General features: G+C 46.8%; 1 protein-coding gene across 1 annotated transcript in view; it reads right to left on the bottom strand.

Moving 5' to 3' along the window:
• The window catches only part of LOC137296283 (uncharacterized), a 38,927-nt gene that overhangs the window by 3,826 nt on the left and 18,543 nt on the right, over positions 1-16,558 (bottom strand). The window lies entirely within an intron of this gene.

Here is a 16,558-nt window from a genome sequence, read left to right as displayed (position 1 = left end):
TGTTGGAGGTAACACTGTGCCGTACGGTACGATCAATAATTCTTCTCTTACAAACCCCCTACCCGGCCCATCCCTCAAGTAGTATAAGTTAGGTTCGTCGGCTTTCATATCCACTTTATCTATGTTGTAAGTTTTGACTGACCATATAGGATCGGTGGCTCGCTTACGGCTATCACCCTCGTGTTCCCCCGGCTGGTATAGATACCTCACTAGGGCCCTATCTGGTATCTGTTTCTCCTTCCCACGCAATGGAGCGGCCGACTCTGCAACTATTGATTTTAGTTTGATAGCGTCTGCCGGTTTCTTACCGGTGAGACGGGTGACTTCATGGTTGATTGCCGACACCACCTTGGGTAACCTCGTGACCCATTCAGTCGATCGTTTTCCAGGGGTGGCCATCTCCCTAGCATACTGATAGCCGAACAAGTGCTCAGCCAAAGTCCTATTAAATCTCTCAACTATGGCTTGGCTGCGATGGGCTCCGGCCGTGCCACGCCTGACCTTTGTATCGTGTTTGGCTAGCAGTTGTGACACGGCACCCATGAACTCCCGTCCGGGGTCAACTTGCAGCTCTGTTGGCCACGTCAGCGGGCTGAGTTTGTATATATGTTCGAATCCTCTGGCTACCTGGGCCGAATCTTTCGTGGTCAAGGGTTCGGCTTCCTTGTAACGACTGGCTACGTCCACTACGGTTAAGGCATACTTGTACCTCTTGTCGTGGGGTAGGAACAGTAGGTCTGCCTGGTGAACGCTATTAGGTATGTTAATACCGAACCTCCTTCTAGGCACGTAGCGTGGTGCCGGCAAATAGATCTGCCACAGGGCTTATTTTTCAAGCCACGCTTTGGCTTCCTCCGGGGGTACTCGCGCTATTTTAGCTAGCTTATCTACTGCGCTAGCTCCTTTCCAGTACCCACGCGGGCTGTAGTAAATAGCCTCAAATTTTTTCATGTCCATACGCGTATGTGTTTATCCCATCAATAGCTATCCAACGTTTCGTGTCCATAGGCGACAGGGACGTCTTGTTTATAGTCAGTCCGTATATCTTATGTACATCACTTCTAAGTGTGTTCATTTTATGCCTAAAGGTACGGGTCTTGAACAGGGCTTCCTTGAATCTGGCGTGTTTGATGTGTTGTTTCACCACATACTTCTTAACCCCCTTAGCCTTCCGGATCTCACTATTGTCGGCTTTCAGTATGGAGTACATCTTAGGTCTCAAACCTATGTACTCGGCTATGGGCGTGCCAGCACACTCGTCCTTCATCTTACCTAGGACCTTTTTATTTACCGTACTGTGTATGGTATGGGTCTTAGGGTAGTCGCTGGTGTCGTATAAATCGAGGTGTTTTTGCATGTCCTCGTACACGTCCTCGGTTCGAATTTCTAACAGCAGGGAATCCGTGTCAGTGTACAGCACTTCACACCTGTCGCCATACTGTTTCTTGAGCTCGTTGTAGTAAAAGTCGTACATCAGGTGTTTGGATAAATCGAGGATGCTCATCCCCACGTAAACAGGCCGGTTGAATTTTATGTGGCTTTTCTTCATGTGTAGGGCAACCAGGTTGTCTGTGAATATCTTACTACGGTTGAATGCCGGACTGGCTATCAATCTCCTGAGCTTGTCTTCCTCACTCGACCGAACCAGCTTCACGGTCACGCGTTTCCTCAGGTTCTCCATAGTCTTACCAAACACCGAGTTGTTCATGAGCTTGTAAAGATTTTTCTCAAAATCACTGGTGGCTTTTTTTCGTAGGTCTGTGTTCATTCTGATGTAGGGCTCCATCCATGGGCTCTGGTCGAACATGAGCACCCTGTGTATTTTGGTCAGCCTCATACCCAACGACAGGTACAGCTGTAGGTTGCGATAGTGAACGATGTACTTGGTCTTATTCATTAAGTTAGGAACGAGTTTTTCAACGTCTGTCACACGCCCACCTAACAAGTTATGTTGGTACTCAGACATCCAGTCTGGGTTAACCCTCATACGTTCGGGGGCAAGGGGGTAGCTGTTGTGTGATGTGTGTAATTCCTTGGTATACTCTAAGTCAACCTCGAGGATATACCCTTTGTTCGAATCTGGTGCAACCCCCATAACATCAACGTGGGGTACCCATTCGAATCCCCCTGTAGGTAGATACTGGCTCATGGCCCAGCCGTACAGGTTGTTTGCGTCGAGGTAGAGAATGTGATTGGTTGGTTTGTTAGGATCGTAACCTTTCACGTATTGATTATTTGCTTTCGCGTATCGTTTGGATGCCATGGAAATCCCACCTCGCAAGCCTTTCTCAATGAATAGGTGCATGTCGTAATCTGTGAGCAATTCCAAATTAACTCCGGTCTTTTTAAGCAAGGCGTCCCACGACAGACCTGGGCTGGTGTAATACCATGCGGGGTCGAGTTTATACTGCTTGAAACACGTCCGCCTAAACGTCTCAAACACGTCGGCTAACAGCAGTACATCTGTCCTCAAGTACAGGTCGTGATAATCACCCAGGTTCTTACAACCCAGTTTATTCCATACGTTAGTCGCGTGCGAGTAATCATCTCGTGAGACGGACGCCTCATTCAGCTTGCTATAAAAGCAGTCAATAGGGGGTAGTCTGGTCTCGGTGAACTTGACCCAACTATCCATGTACTCATAGGGGTACACACCCTTCCTCATAAGCAGGGGTCTAGTCTCGGCGTCTGTGTATCGATCGGTGATAGGGAAGGTATTGTTGGCCTTGACCAGACTGTCGAGTGACGACAGGAGGAACTGAAACGAGTCAATGAACCTAAGTCCGTTTAAGCTGAAGGAGATGTATCTCTCCATGTTGTTGGGGATGCACGTTATATTACCATCGATTTTCGCGATGGCCTGCATGATCAAGTGTGAGTCGTACCCTCTCAAGTTGTGAAAGACAACGGGGATGTTTATTGTCTTAGGGTTGATTTTAAGCTTGAGGTTGCACGCGCTGTGAGCGGCGCCTCTATACTTACCAGTTATGTGACAGTGATCTCTCACCGAATCACCGTTAAGTGGTGAGTCACACACGTGACATTTAGTGCTACGCTTGTGAGCTAGCTTGTCGTCTTGGGTCAGACGCATGGGAGCGATTTTATACAATGCATTCCTAATAATTTTTTCTTCCTCCTGGAAACACTTTAGAAACCTTTCAGCCGCGTCAGGGCCCCTATACACTACCGGAGCTTTCGTTTCCCCGTCACAACGGACGACAATGTATCCAAACCCACAGGCTTTATGCTCTTGTGTCTTGTGGGTGAAGCTACCACTGGGGGGTGTGGGGGAATCCCCACCCACAACCAAGGCTTCGAAGTCGGCGTATATGATATAAGGCACAGACATTTGGTTCTTGTGGTTACTGAATTTTAGGATTTTGTTATCTTCCTTAGGCATGTCGACTCGTATAGCCGTCTGCCCCACACCTTGGCAATCCTCCCGGTGGGATTCTAATAAATCAGCTCGACTGAAACCGTGTAGGCATTGTACACAAAAGTGTTTTTCCCCATCGTGTTTCGACTGGTCGTGCAACAACCGGCTGAGATGTTTTATCCACGTGTAGTGATACTTGTCACCTCGTTGGATCATGAATATATTGATAACGCGACCCACGGGTCCACTCAATCTGTGTACTATTGTTTTGTTACCTTCGTGTCCAAAGACATTTATAGCCAGATTATTCTGTTTTTCTACTTTAGTGATCTGGGATATGGGGGTGGGTTCATCTATACCATCCCAGTTGAGTCCATCATCCTGAGGATAATTAGAAGGCCTGTTCGGATTAGTGTCAGCTGGAAATAAGGCTGACCTGATAGCTAACCTCAGGCAATCGTTTCCTCTATTCTTAACGTTTACTATGGCATGTTTGTTCCTATAGTAGGGAGGAAAGGCTAGGTATGACCCGCCTCTGAACGGCACGTAGTTAGCTATGTCTAGATAGACATTATCGATTTTATCTACAGCCCACCCGGACCCCAAGTGTGTATAGCGTTCTAGGTATTCTCGTATCTGCTGAAAACTGGTATCGATTGATGCGTCAATGGTCTCTGTATGTGTGACGACCTCTTGTTTACCTCGGAAGTAAGGCTGAACATATTCAGTGGTACTCCCAACCTGCTTATCGAGCGACATTTTCACTGTGATCTGAAACTTGATACTTCCTAGGTTATTTAGTTCCTGGTTGACCTTATCAGCTATCAGAGGCTTGATATCTGTAATGTCTATGTTTCTATCAACGTGCATGCGCCAACCTCTCAAATAGTTGCCTACAGCGCGCTCAGTGCGCACAAACTGTAGGTCAATAGCTCTATTCTGTCGTAATAATTCTACAAGCTGTGGTTTTCTCATACGGGAATACCCGCCTAAACCCAAATCGTGTGCCTCGGCTTTCAGTTGTTTTACAGTGGGAGGTTTTGCTACGGGGGCATATGATAACAATGCGGTTAACCCGGCTCTCCCCAGGTTTGAATAACCCGTGTATCCAAGCTGTTTTGCTTGAGCTTTTAATTGTGTTACCGTAGGAGGGGCTTCTAAACCTAGTAATCTCAACAATGCTGACTTCCGCATTCGAGAATACCCGATCACACCTCTCTGTTTTGCGACCCGCTTCAGCTCGCGCACAGTAGTCATAGTGTTTACACCTAAGAGAACCAATGTCTAATTGGTTCACAGTAAAGGGAGGTAACCCTTAAGTGGCTGTTTCACGCACTGTTGGATAACATTTAATTGGAGTCTATCTTGAGCAGTCGCCTACGTTCTTTTATGTAGCCCTTTTTATTCTCGTAGATGAGTTGATGTCTGACTACGTTCGCTCCGTGAGCTTTACATAGACAGTAGTGTCCTTTAACCCCGATACCACACACAGAACACGTGTAGTTAGGACTTCCCATATGGAAACAACAGAACCCCTGATTCCTGCATTTCCTACCACAGGCGTCGGTCTTCCCCATAAGTATGTATTCGCATCGGTATGGAGTGGGTCTCATGTTTACTTATATAGGTATTTTAATTTAATTGCTTCGCAACCAACGCAGTAGCTGCTATACCCAACACTATGAAGCCCAGTTCACGATTCATTTGTCCCTTGGATGGTGTGTAGTACTGAGCGAGTGTGGGTTTATTGAGCGGTTCCAATTGTTTACCAGTTAGTAGGTAGTATTCTTTCATTGCTTCATCAACATCGTTGAATGTTTGAACGGCATGGTTTTCACGCTGGAGTTGTTCGTTAATAAAATCGATCCTCTGGAGACGTTTTTTAGCGTACTCGGCCTGTGCTCTTTGTAATTTCTCAGTAGCGAGATCGTGCCGCTTCCTTTCTTCCTGTATTTCAGCCGCGTGATCATCTCGTAGTTTCGAGAAGAGGAAATTACTCCCGGAAAATGCCAGGGCATTCACTAACGCCCCACCGACCATCATAGCTATCGTGGCCATCCTATATTTATTTCATTATATTATCAGGTATTATTCCTTGTTTTACTAGGATGTCTTTTGTGGCCATCGCCATACCAAGGTTCATTATGAGCATACCCATATCCTGCAGGTTGAAATCTAGCTTGATAGTTGGTTGTTTAAGCACCATTTTAGTCAACCGAGCGTACCCTACGGCTAGACTGGCGACCACTGTGGCGTGGTATGCGTCGTTGACGAACGTTTTCCCCTCAGACATTATGTATATGATATAAAATATTAAAATTATAACATGATATGCGGGTCGACTGTGGGGGTGGGGGGCTCACTGTTGGGTGGTGGCTCACTGTGGGAGGGTACCCCCACGTATAACCACGAGATAGCCAAGGCAGCAGTTACGCCTACAGCCAACAACAGTCGGGTTGGGTTGGTCACTTTATGTTGGTTACACCACCGTTTTTTACCGGCAGCTACTCTCTTAGGATTCTTCTGCCTGGTTACTGTTGGGGGTACCTCCACTGGGGTCACTTCCCTCACTGGTTCCTGTGAAGGGGTCTCCTCCACTGTTGGGGGTGTGGGGGGTACCACCACTGGGGTTTCCCTCACCTCGGGAGGGGTCTCCTGTGCAGCATCCATCTATACTATTATTATTATTCTTTCTCTCAAATTGACAATGTTTTGCCGTGATAATCGCCGCCGTCACTGGAGCCAACAACATGCCATATTTGTGGTACAGCTCGCAGCTGATAGAGCTCACGGTGTGTTCGATAAAAGGGTCTTTATCTAGGTCCTCCCACAGGTAAAGTCAGCGCTCTGGTGGAATGGGAAGGAAGTATGACACAATACCAGTGTATATCTGGGTCATAGCCGATCCTATTGTCTTTGTCATTTCTGCTCCGAGCCGGGACTCGTATCTAGCGTACAGCTTATCGATTTCTTCAGCTGACATTTTGTGAATTTTATCCGGAGTGTAGTCTCCAAAGTAATGTTTCGCTTTGCCACCAACAGCCAACGCCACCAGTTTCTCTCGCTTATCATCAGTGGGGGTACACCCCACAGTGGGGCCTGCCGGCGGCGTGGGGGAGACCCCCAACTGTTCGAGCAATTCCTCACACTCCATCTTATAATATAACAAGTAAGATTTAGTTTTAACTATATAATACCCGATGCAGACAAAACACAGAGAAATGAAGGTTAAGTTGCACACGACAAACACTTCGAATATCATAGCTATATACTTAGCTTTGCTTAGCTTTAGCTTAGCTTTGCTTAGCTTTGCTTAGCTTTGCTTAGCTTTAGCATACTATATATGCTACTGGTTGGTCGGTCTTTAGTACGAGCTTAGCGTGTTTAGTTTCAGCGAGCTGTTTCTTCACCCGTTCCCGTTCTAATTTGCTCATCACATCGTTCTCTCTCAAACACTCCTCGAACGAATCCCTGTCCTTGCAGTGAAATAAGGCCACGCATCGCGTTGAACTTCTGCGTTAGCACCCAGACGCTGTGATTTGCATGCCGGCCGGAGAAGGCCAGGTACGATAGCATGTCTCTCTTTTTTGTTATCTCGCGATTAGCGCTGCAGTCGTCCAGTATGAACAGCGTCGGTTCCCCTTTAAATTTCTCGTGAAGAGCTTTCAACCAGTCCTGCAGGCGTGTTCCAGGGTCGATTTTGTGTACGTCCGGGTCCGTCATCACCCAAGGTCGCGCGTACGTTTTATTCATACTCAGAGTAGGGCACATGATAACGATGTTATCGAACACATCCTTGTAGTAACCCTCCAACATATCCAACACGAAAACGGTCTTCCCACAGCCAGTCTGCCCGCACACTATGGCGCAGTGTGGGTCAGTGGGTAGTTGTGGGTACCCCCGGGTTCCCCCACTGTGGGGGTCTCCCCCATCAGTAGATGGCTTGCACGAATCTCCCATTGTCTATATTAAGTTGCGCGTCCATAATAACGTACAGATATAATTTCAACTTACCAGCGGTTTTAGCCTTCTTAGTAATCTGGATGGTTATCCCTTCGCTGCCGTTATCTATACGACGCCCGCTACCGTGCAGTTTATCATCATCCGTGGATCGCATGTCCAACCATAGGGCGTACTTGGTGGTCAGGTATTCACCGATCTGCACGGAGCCGAGGTCCAGGTCCTTTGTTATGTAATCCCCCACTGGTAGCTTTTTTATCTCATCCCACTGCTGGTGTGGTCTCATACCATGACTGAACAGCTGGTTGGGCACGCCCTCGATGGTCACTTCCACCTTTTCAATCTCGGGGTTGAAAAACTTCTCGCTGTCCCTCCGGAATGGATCGTAATCCTCCACGGGGACGACTAGGATACCTTTCATCGATCGCGCCGGCATGTTCAGGTTGATATTCCATACAGTGTCGCTCTTATCTCACACGACTGATCTATGCCTCAGTACGCGATCGTACAGGATAGCCATCTTCCCAGAGTACTGACTTCGAACCTGCCTGGCCAGCTCCGGGCTAGTGACCATGTCGAACTCCAGAGAGATGTTGTCTATGGCATAACTGGCCTCATCACCGTTCGGCATACGCACTACTTTGCTATAGTCGTTAAACGTGAGCTCGTATTCGAGCCTATCACCCAGCGCGGCCTGGTAAAACGGCGCGTGTCCCGTGAGCAACTCAAAGTCTAGCGGCACGCAGAATCGATTCCCGTATGCTCGAGCGATGGCCTTTTCACCGTCCGATAGCTTGTCTTGCTGGTCTTGCGTGAAGACATACCCTATGCGCGCCCGGGTTGATTTGCTGATACCCTGGTACACATCATTGACTCGTTCTCTCTCGCTTTTCCAGAGATCCCTGTAGCAGTGAAACACGTCGCTGTCGTCGATACTCAGCACCTCGTTACCGCTGATCTTGACGGTCGTTTTCTTGATGATAGCTCGACCCACGTTCCTCACTAGCTCACGTTTATCGTTGTCGGAGGTCAACGTGATATTGAACGCCAGTCGAACAGTGCCTGGTACAATGAGGTCATTCTCACCAAGGTTTGGAAATCTAACCAGCAGAGTTTGATTCTGGTCTATCTTGCTGGGATTGTTGGTGATGGTCACCGACTGGCGCACGGCTCTGGCTCCTAATGGCTCTCTCAATCTTCTGAAAGGATCTAATTTTCTGCCGTACATTATTATATATAAACGAAATATATTTTTAATACTAAATAATGGATGAAGACATACCTATGAGGGAGATGTGGGATGATGCTATGGATGATACAGGGGCCGATCAGGAGACCTCATTCAGCCTACAGCCGGCTGTCGAGCAGGAGACCTCATTCTCACCAAGGACCACACTCGTGAAGGGCGCCGTCGACGATTATTACAAAGCAGTTGAAGAAAGAGACAAAATCAAGCCGTTGTGGCGAGACTATACCAAGTTTACCCTTGTCGAGGGTAAGCTGCGTTTTTTATATAATAACCAGGAGATCGATCTCATGAATAAAATCACGGGAGAAGCGCTTGCTTTATCAACACTGAGAAAAGACCATAATATTGGTTTTGTCCAAAATGAACTAGGTTTCAGAGATTACGGTGGCGCGCGACCTAAGATTCCTCCGAAGAAGATTCCCCCGAAGGCCCGTCAAGATCTGGAAGTCATCAGGGACGCCACATCGGTTCAAAACATGACTTATGATATTGAAAAGGTGTTGGCTGATTACGAGAACAAGCCCTTCCTGGGCCTCGAAACTACCTTTCGGGAACTGAAGGGGTTGGACCTGTTGATGCAAACCATTCGTGGTCAGCTCTGGAAAAGCACGGCCAAAGTGAGTGAGATAGACGACCACATCGCCCGTGAAAAAAAAAAACTCGGTGAAACTGAGGATGAGTCTATCAAAACCACCATCGAGGAACGAATACGTAATTTGGAAGATGAAAGGCAGGTCTGGTTGGAGACAGCGTCCGGCTACAAAGAAAAGCTTCGATCCCAGGCCAACCGTGTGCGGGAAACCATCAATCAAGTCCTCTACCGAGACACCACGTTAGCAGACAGGATTCGGATATTGTTCCGGGAGCAAGGGATCACCATCGCCAGCATTCTGACTGCATTTGGTTTCATCATATCAACCCTGGTGGTGTCACTGGTGGGGGGAACCCCCACACCTGCCGGCGGCGGAACTCCAAGTGGTGGTGGAGGTGTTAAAGACTGGATAAAAAAACTCGGGGAAGGCCTAGCTAAACTGGCTGGTAAAGCCGCCGAAGCCCTTCCCGGCATCCTGGGTAGCATCGTCTCGTGGTTGTTGAGCGCTCTGGCTAAAACTGCCATGTGGCTCAGTCAAAGCCTGTGGGCAGCCATCGTCGCCGTGGCGGGTCTGGTGTACGTAGCGGCTAAAAAATCTTTAACCAAATAAGTCCCAAAGCTACCCCACCAACCACCAGGGCCGTTTTATTATCAATATGCTGCTGATAGGAGGTCTGAATATGGGGGGCCACCTCCTGTGGTGTTGGTTGAACTTTAGACTCCGGGGGTGGCGCCACTATACCCGTTTCACGTGGTGGGATGTGTGGGATATAGGTGGTGTTAATATCGGGGTTGATACCCAACTTTTGATCCTTCGTGGCTATGACTATTTTGTTGTTATAACCCACCACTTTTTTTACTCTCAGTTGCATATCACTCGGAGCCATGTACAACCCCACGCCGAACACGTAATTGACTTTCGATCTGGCGTATTCTAACACGTTTTGGTAGCGTTCGATGGCCCGCGGGAGATCAACTGGAGAATTGATAGCATCCTCAACGTTGGAAACGAACTGTTTCTGAGCGTCGTAAGCAGTTCCCTTACCGAGGATGTTGGAACGCGTCATAGACTGCGCACCCAACAGCGCCCACACGTACGTTCGAATCGAGTCGTTCAAGCGTATTGTACCAGCACGAGTGAATTCTTTCGATGTTTTTGAGATCATTTTAGTCCAGGCTGTGGCTGCATCAGGATTGGTTTGCTTTATACAGCTGACATGGATCTGTTCATTCGTTGTGGGGCCTGTAAATGTATGACGGTGTGGCTTGTATGAACCATCTTTAGAACCGGCCTGATATGTTCCGGACCTGTAGAAGTACACGAGAACTATACCGAGACCATGGTTCACACCAGGAAGGCGAAAGTCTTTATTCGTTGGAATCTCAAACTCCCCACAAACACGTTCATAAGCGTGTTTATCATAGGGGTTATTCGTCATACTCCACGCTTTATCTTGGGGAAGAGGAGCACTTATTTCCTTCAATATTCGTCTCGTTTGATAATAAATATGAAACAAAATGACTGCCTTACTCAGTTCGTCTATACCGTAGTCTAGTGTCACACCCGACCCTGTTGTCGCACACCACACAGCAAAGTTGAGTTGGTTCTGCCAAAACTGCATTGGGTTTTGATTCCAGTTTACCACCGCCTGCGCGTTATTAACGGACACGACATAATTTTCAAAGATATTAATAAAGGTTGTTTTAAACCCTGTACTACCTACCACCACGATTTTCAAGTGTGCTAAGTCCATATTATAATATATAATTTATATATTATAATATGTACATAACACTTCCAGGAATAACGAGCGGTGAGGCCGTTCAGCTGACGCACGCGATCGATAACACGTCAGGCCAACTCGAAGTCGCACTCTGCGATATCACCTACCTACCGCAATGGACTAACATCAACGTCAGCAACAATAAGCTGTTCGTCAGTGGAACTCGCAGCCAGATAACTGACGGCTACTACAGCGTGTGCTCTCTAAACGACGAGGTCTTCAAACCCCTTGGAGCCGAACTCAAGATGAACGACTCAAACGGTACAGTGGTGTTAATCAACAACGGAAGAACCTCATTGAGGCTCGGCCGACCATTAGCGAGGATACTCGGTATGTCTCCTGACGAGATAAAACCAACAACAACCGTCACAGGCACGAAGTTACCCGATCTAGTACCGTACCGAGAGCTGTACATTCATCTCGGTCAGGTGAGCACAACGTACAACATTCAAGGAGGTCACCCTTCCACTATACTGAGAGCAGTGCCGGTGAAAACTGAGAAATTCAACGACGGTAGAACCGAGTCGTTTTCACCACAGCAGTATAAGAAATTAACCCAGGGCAACATACCTGAGCTGACAATATCGGTGTTAGATATAAATCATAATCCTGTAAATATAGGATACCTCAGCTTAACGCTTCATGTAAAATGACCAGCGCACAAGGGCCCGGAGTGAAAAAATGCGTCAATATCGGGATCTCCGACCTCGGAGACACGCGCGGTTTCGACGCTCCCGGAGTAGATGGTACATTGTACGCCTTTCAACTGAAAAACAACATTTACAAACGCGTTGAAGTCCCCTCCGGTGGAGCCCTAAGTGATATAATAGATACCACAAGAGCAAAAGTCAACACTAAGTACGCCCTTGTCAACACCGGTGATAATAACTGGATAATATACCCATCGTTCGGGGGTAAACTGTTCGACTTAGACGATGTTGAGAGCACTACCGTCGTCCAAAACAAACCATATATGCTCGTCTTCACCGAAGATGACAAGTGGGTGTTGTTACCCGATAACGACGACTGGTTTCTCAATATTAGACTCGTCTCTCCCTACGTGTTCACGGATAACAAAGACAACCACCTAAACAAAGTCGTGAACAATGGAACCCTGCTTGTGGCTTACGTCCCAACTCAGAGACGTAGCATAGTCGTCAGCCCACTCAACACTATGGCAGCCCACATGCTATCGAGTAAACTGACCATACAAAACGTGAAATTGCAGTTGGTGTCTGAATTCGAAGGCGTGGTCACTATATTAGAGAGTCTACCGGCAAACTCAACACTGATCATCAAAGTCTACCTAGGGGAACCATCGGGGAATGATGTCCAGATCGTGAAAGGGATCAAACTCGGGTGGGGGAAACGACACCAGTATCAAGTTTGCAACGTTTACGTGCGGGTGGGTGCCGACTCCAACACCAGTCTGCAGGGGGTCAACGTGATCGTGGAAAACGAGATATCACTAACCAATATCTTCCTGCCTGACAACATACACTTCATGGGTATGAAGTTCACCCCTGAACTATTATCAAAAAACCAGTTGGAAATTATATCGTAATAGTATAATAATGACCAGTCATCGACCCAACACTACGCTTAACGACCTAGGAGATACGGATGGATTCGATCAGCCTGGTGAGGAAGACGCCTTATATATCCTGCACTTCAAAGACAACGTGTACAGACTGGTGTCGTTATCAGATTTAAAAGAGCCCAAATGGTTGATCAACTTAACACTCGCCTCACCTTATGTCACAATGGACAAAAATGGGGTTGTCACTAAGATTAGTAATAATGGCATCTGGGCCGGGGATTTCATCCCCCCGGAGAATTACTTAGAATCTCCGATAGGTTAGGATCCCGAAACAAATGGGTTAAGTGCTGGGCCAAACAATAAATTAACATTTATCAGTAATTATTTAATCCCGGATTATCATTATAAAATATCCTCCCCCTACACACTCATCATAGAAGTCATCTTTACGTATGCTGATCAGTTAAAACTCTCAAGCTTACACCAATTATTACCCGGGGTGTTTATACACTGGTTTATCGATCACTTAGATCAATATTGCTGTATTGTTATACAACAGGATACCCCCACGGGTCCTATAAACCGCTTAATAAGCCTCAGTGGGGTTTTTATTTCAACAGGAAGGTCTATTAGCCTCTCACCTATTACCCTGAGTAGTAGTCTAGAACTTGTAGGTTTCAAATACATTGATAGAGTATTAACTGAAACCCAATTAAAATATCTTTCAAAATATATATTATAGGATGGGCCTGTACCCAGTCGTAGAGGAAGTAGCGAAGACGTTGGAAACCGTAGATGGGTTCCGCTTGAGGCAGTTATGTGATGTGAAACGTCAACTAGAACATGACCGTGACACACGGAAAGCACTATGTAAGAAGTACAATAGAGCTTTCAATATCGTGGACGGGGCTGACACTACCCTTATGGCAACCAGCATGGGACTAGGGGCTGCAGGTGTTGGGTTGTTAACCACCATCGTGGCTGCACCTATAGTGCTAGGTTTTGAAATAACAGCTGGGATAGCGGGGGTGTTAGGGTTGGCGCTTAAGTTGGTATCACGCAGACTGCATCGTAAGGCATTGAAACACGACGAGATCAGGGTTCTGGCCGAAGCAAAGCTGAACACAGTGAGTGAGCGTATTTCCACGGCACTCTCTGATAGTAAGATCTCAGAAGAGGAGTTTCGTTCAATCCTCTCTGAACTCAAAAAATATAACGGAATGAAACAAGATATTCGATCCAAGTCTCGTAAGTCTGCTATCAGCGAGGACGAGAAAAAAAAGTACATAGAACAGGGGATACAAAAAGCCCAACAAGCCTTTATTATGAACACCAAAGAGATCATAGGCGGTTCACGTTAAACTGTTTCATCGAGGTAAACGTGACATAGGCCGGGTAAGAGAATCGTACCGTACGGCACAGTGTTACCTCCTACCAACACACGGTAATAGTAGCAAGTAGGCACGCCAAATTTTTTGTAGTAGGGGTAATAGTAGCAAGAGCTAAGGGCCCAACCAAAGCCTTATTTAGTAAATAAGGCTTTGTAGAGACTTTTCTTGAAAGTGTTTTAGAACTGTCATTCCCTATACTACTCTTTATTGATTTCACATGGAACTCTTTCTCTTTCGCTGTTTTCCCTTCTGTTGTTTCTCTTTGCCTGTTTTACTGTAGTCCGCTACCACTGTCATCCATCTTTCAAGCAAATCAATTCACTTCTGTATGTTCCATTCCAACTTTTTGTATTTCCTTTTTTGTTGGATCTCAATGGCGGATAGTGGGTAGCTGGGTGATTTTCGCTCAGAAGAAATTCTGAGCTCCTGAGGTGTTTATTTCCTCAACTTCTAAGAATACTAAGTATGGATGTTGCGAATATTCTCTGGGGACCTATTTGAGTGTATTTACCACCTATTATTGAGGGGGTCGCCCTCTCCAGCCGTTTACCGACGACACTGTCAAGACAGACTCACAACATATAATGGCGTCGACATCCCATACGGACTACAGCGCAAATGACGTCCAGTGTGGCTATCAACACGATCTGCACTGTGTACAGCAACACCAAAGACAACAGCAACAACAACAACTGCACTCTGATCGTCCACAACAACCAGTGCAGGTAGCATTACAAAACTGTCTCGAATTATCGCAACATGTCGGAAATCACCCCCCAGCCTGGGCTAGCCATTTAATTTCTGAAATAAAAAACCTATCTCAAATCACGCATGGCATAGCCTCCAGAACCTCCGATATTGAAACAAAAGTCTCTATTATTGATACGAGATCTGAACAAATTGACAAAATTCAGGAGAGGGTTAAAAACATAGACATTAATTTACACACTCTCAATCAGACTGTCCAACAAACTGTAATGAGAGTGTCGAACATTGAAAGTGCCCTGACTCAACTATCTGTCAAAGTAGATAGAACTAAATCTACAGGAGAGGAAAACACAAACTCAATAAACAGCCTGGAGGGTAAACTTGATGACTGTCATGAGGAAATTGAGTAGTATAGGGAATGACAGTTCTGGCTCACTTTCAAGAAAAGTCTCTACAAAGCCTTATTTACTAAATAAGGCTTTGGTTGGGACCTTAGCTCTTGCTACTATTACCCCTACTACAAACGTGACTTGCTACTATTACCGTGTGTTGGTAGGAGGTAACACTGTGCCGTACGGTACGATCAATAATTCTTCTCTTACAAAACCCCTACCCGGCCCATCCCTCAAGTAGTACAAGTTAGGTTCGTCGGCTTTCATATCTACTTTATCTATGTTGTAAGTTTTGACTGACCATATAGGATCGGTGGCCCGCTTACGGCTATCACCCTCGTGTTCCCCCGGCTGGTATAGATACCTCACTAGGGCCCTATCTGGTATCTGTTTCTCCTTCCCACGCAATGAAGCGGCCGACTCTGCAACTATTGATTTTAGTTTGATAGCGTCTGCCGGTTTCTTACCGGTGAGACGGGTGACTTCATGGTTGATTGCCGACACCACCTTGGGTAACCTCGTGACCCATTCAGTCGATCGTTTTCCAGGGGTGGCCATCTCCCTAGCATACTGATAGCCGAACAAGCGCTCAACCAAAGTCCTATTAAATCTCTCAACTATGGCTTGGCTGCGATGGGCTCTGGCCGTACCACGCCTGACCTTTGTATCGTGTTTGGCTAGCAGTTGTGACACGGCACCCATAAACTCCCGTCCGGGGTCAACTTGCAGCTCTGTTGGCCACGTCAGCGGGCTGCGTTTGTATATGCGTTCGAATCCTCTGGCTACCTGGGCCGAATCTTTCGTGGTCAAGGGTTCGGCTTCCTTGTAACGACTGGCTACGTCCACTACGGTTAAGGCATACTTGTACCTCTTGTCGTGGGGTAGGAACAGTAGGTCTGCCTGGTGAACGCTATTAGGTATGTTAATACCGAACCTCCTTCTAGGCACGTAGCGTGGTGCCGGCAAATAGATCTGCCACAGGGCTTGTTTTTCAAGCCACGCTTTGGCTTCCTCCGGGGGTACTCGCGCTATTTTAGCTAGCTTATCTACTGCGCTAGCTCCTTTCCAGTACCCACGCGGGCTGTAGTAAATAGCCTCAAATTTTTTCATGTCCATACGCGTATGTGTTTATCCCATCAATAGCTATCCAACGTTTCGTGTCCATAGGCGACAGGGACGTCTTGTTTATAGTCAGTCCGTATATCTTATGTCCATCACTTCTAAGTGTGTTCATTTTATGCCTAAAGGTACGGGTCTTGAACAGGGCTTCCTTGAATCTGGCGTGTTTGATGTGTTGTTTCACCACATACTTCTTAACCCCCTTAGCCTTCCAGATCTCACTATTGTCGGCTTTCAGTATGGAGTACATCTTAGGTCTCAAACCTATGTACTCGGCTATGGGCGTGCCAGCACACTCGTCCTTCATCTTACCTAGGACCTTTTTATTTACCGTACTGCGTAGGGCATGGGTCTTAGGGTAGTCGCTGGTGTCGTATAAATCGAGGTGTTTTTTCATGTCCTCATACACGTCCTCGGTTCGAATCTCCATCAGCAGGGAATCCGTGT

The sequence above is a fragment of the Haliotis asinina genome, chromosome 9 (assembly GCF_037392515.1).
Source record: "Haliotis asinina isolate JCU_RB_2024 chromosome 9, JCU_Hal_asi_v2, whole genome shotgun sequence".
NCBI lineage: Eukaryota > Metazoa > Mollusca > Gastropoda > Lepetellida > Haliotidae > Haliotis > Haliotis asinina.
This window is presented reverse-complemented; position numbering and strand designations above follow the sequence as displayed.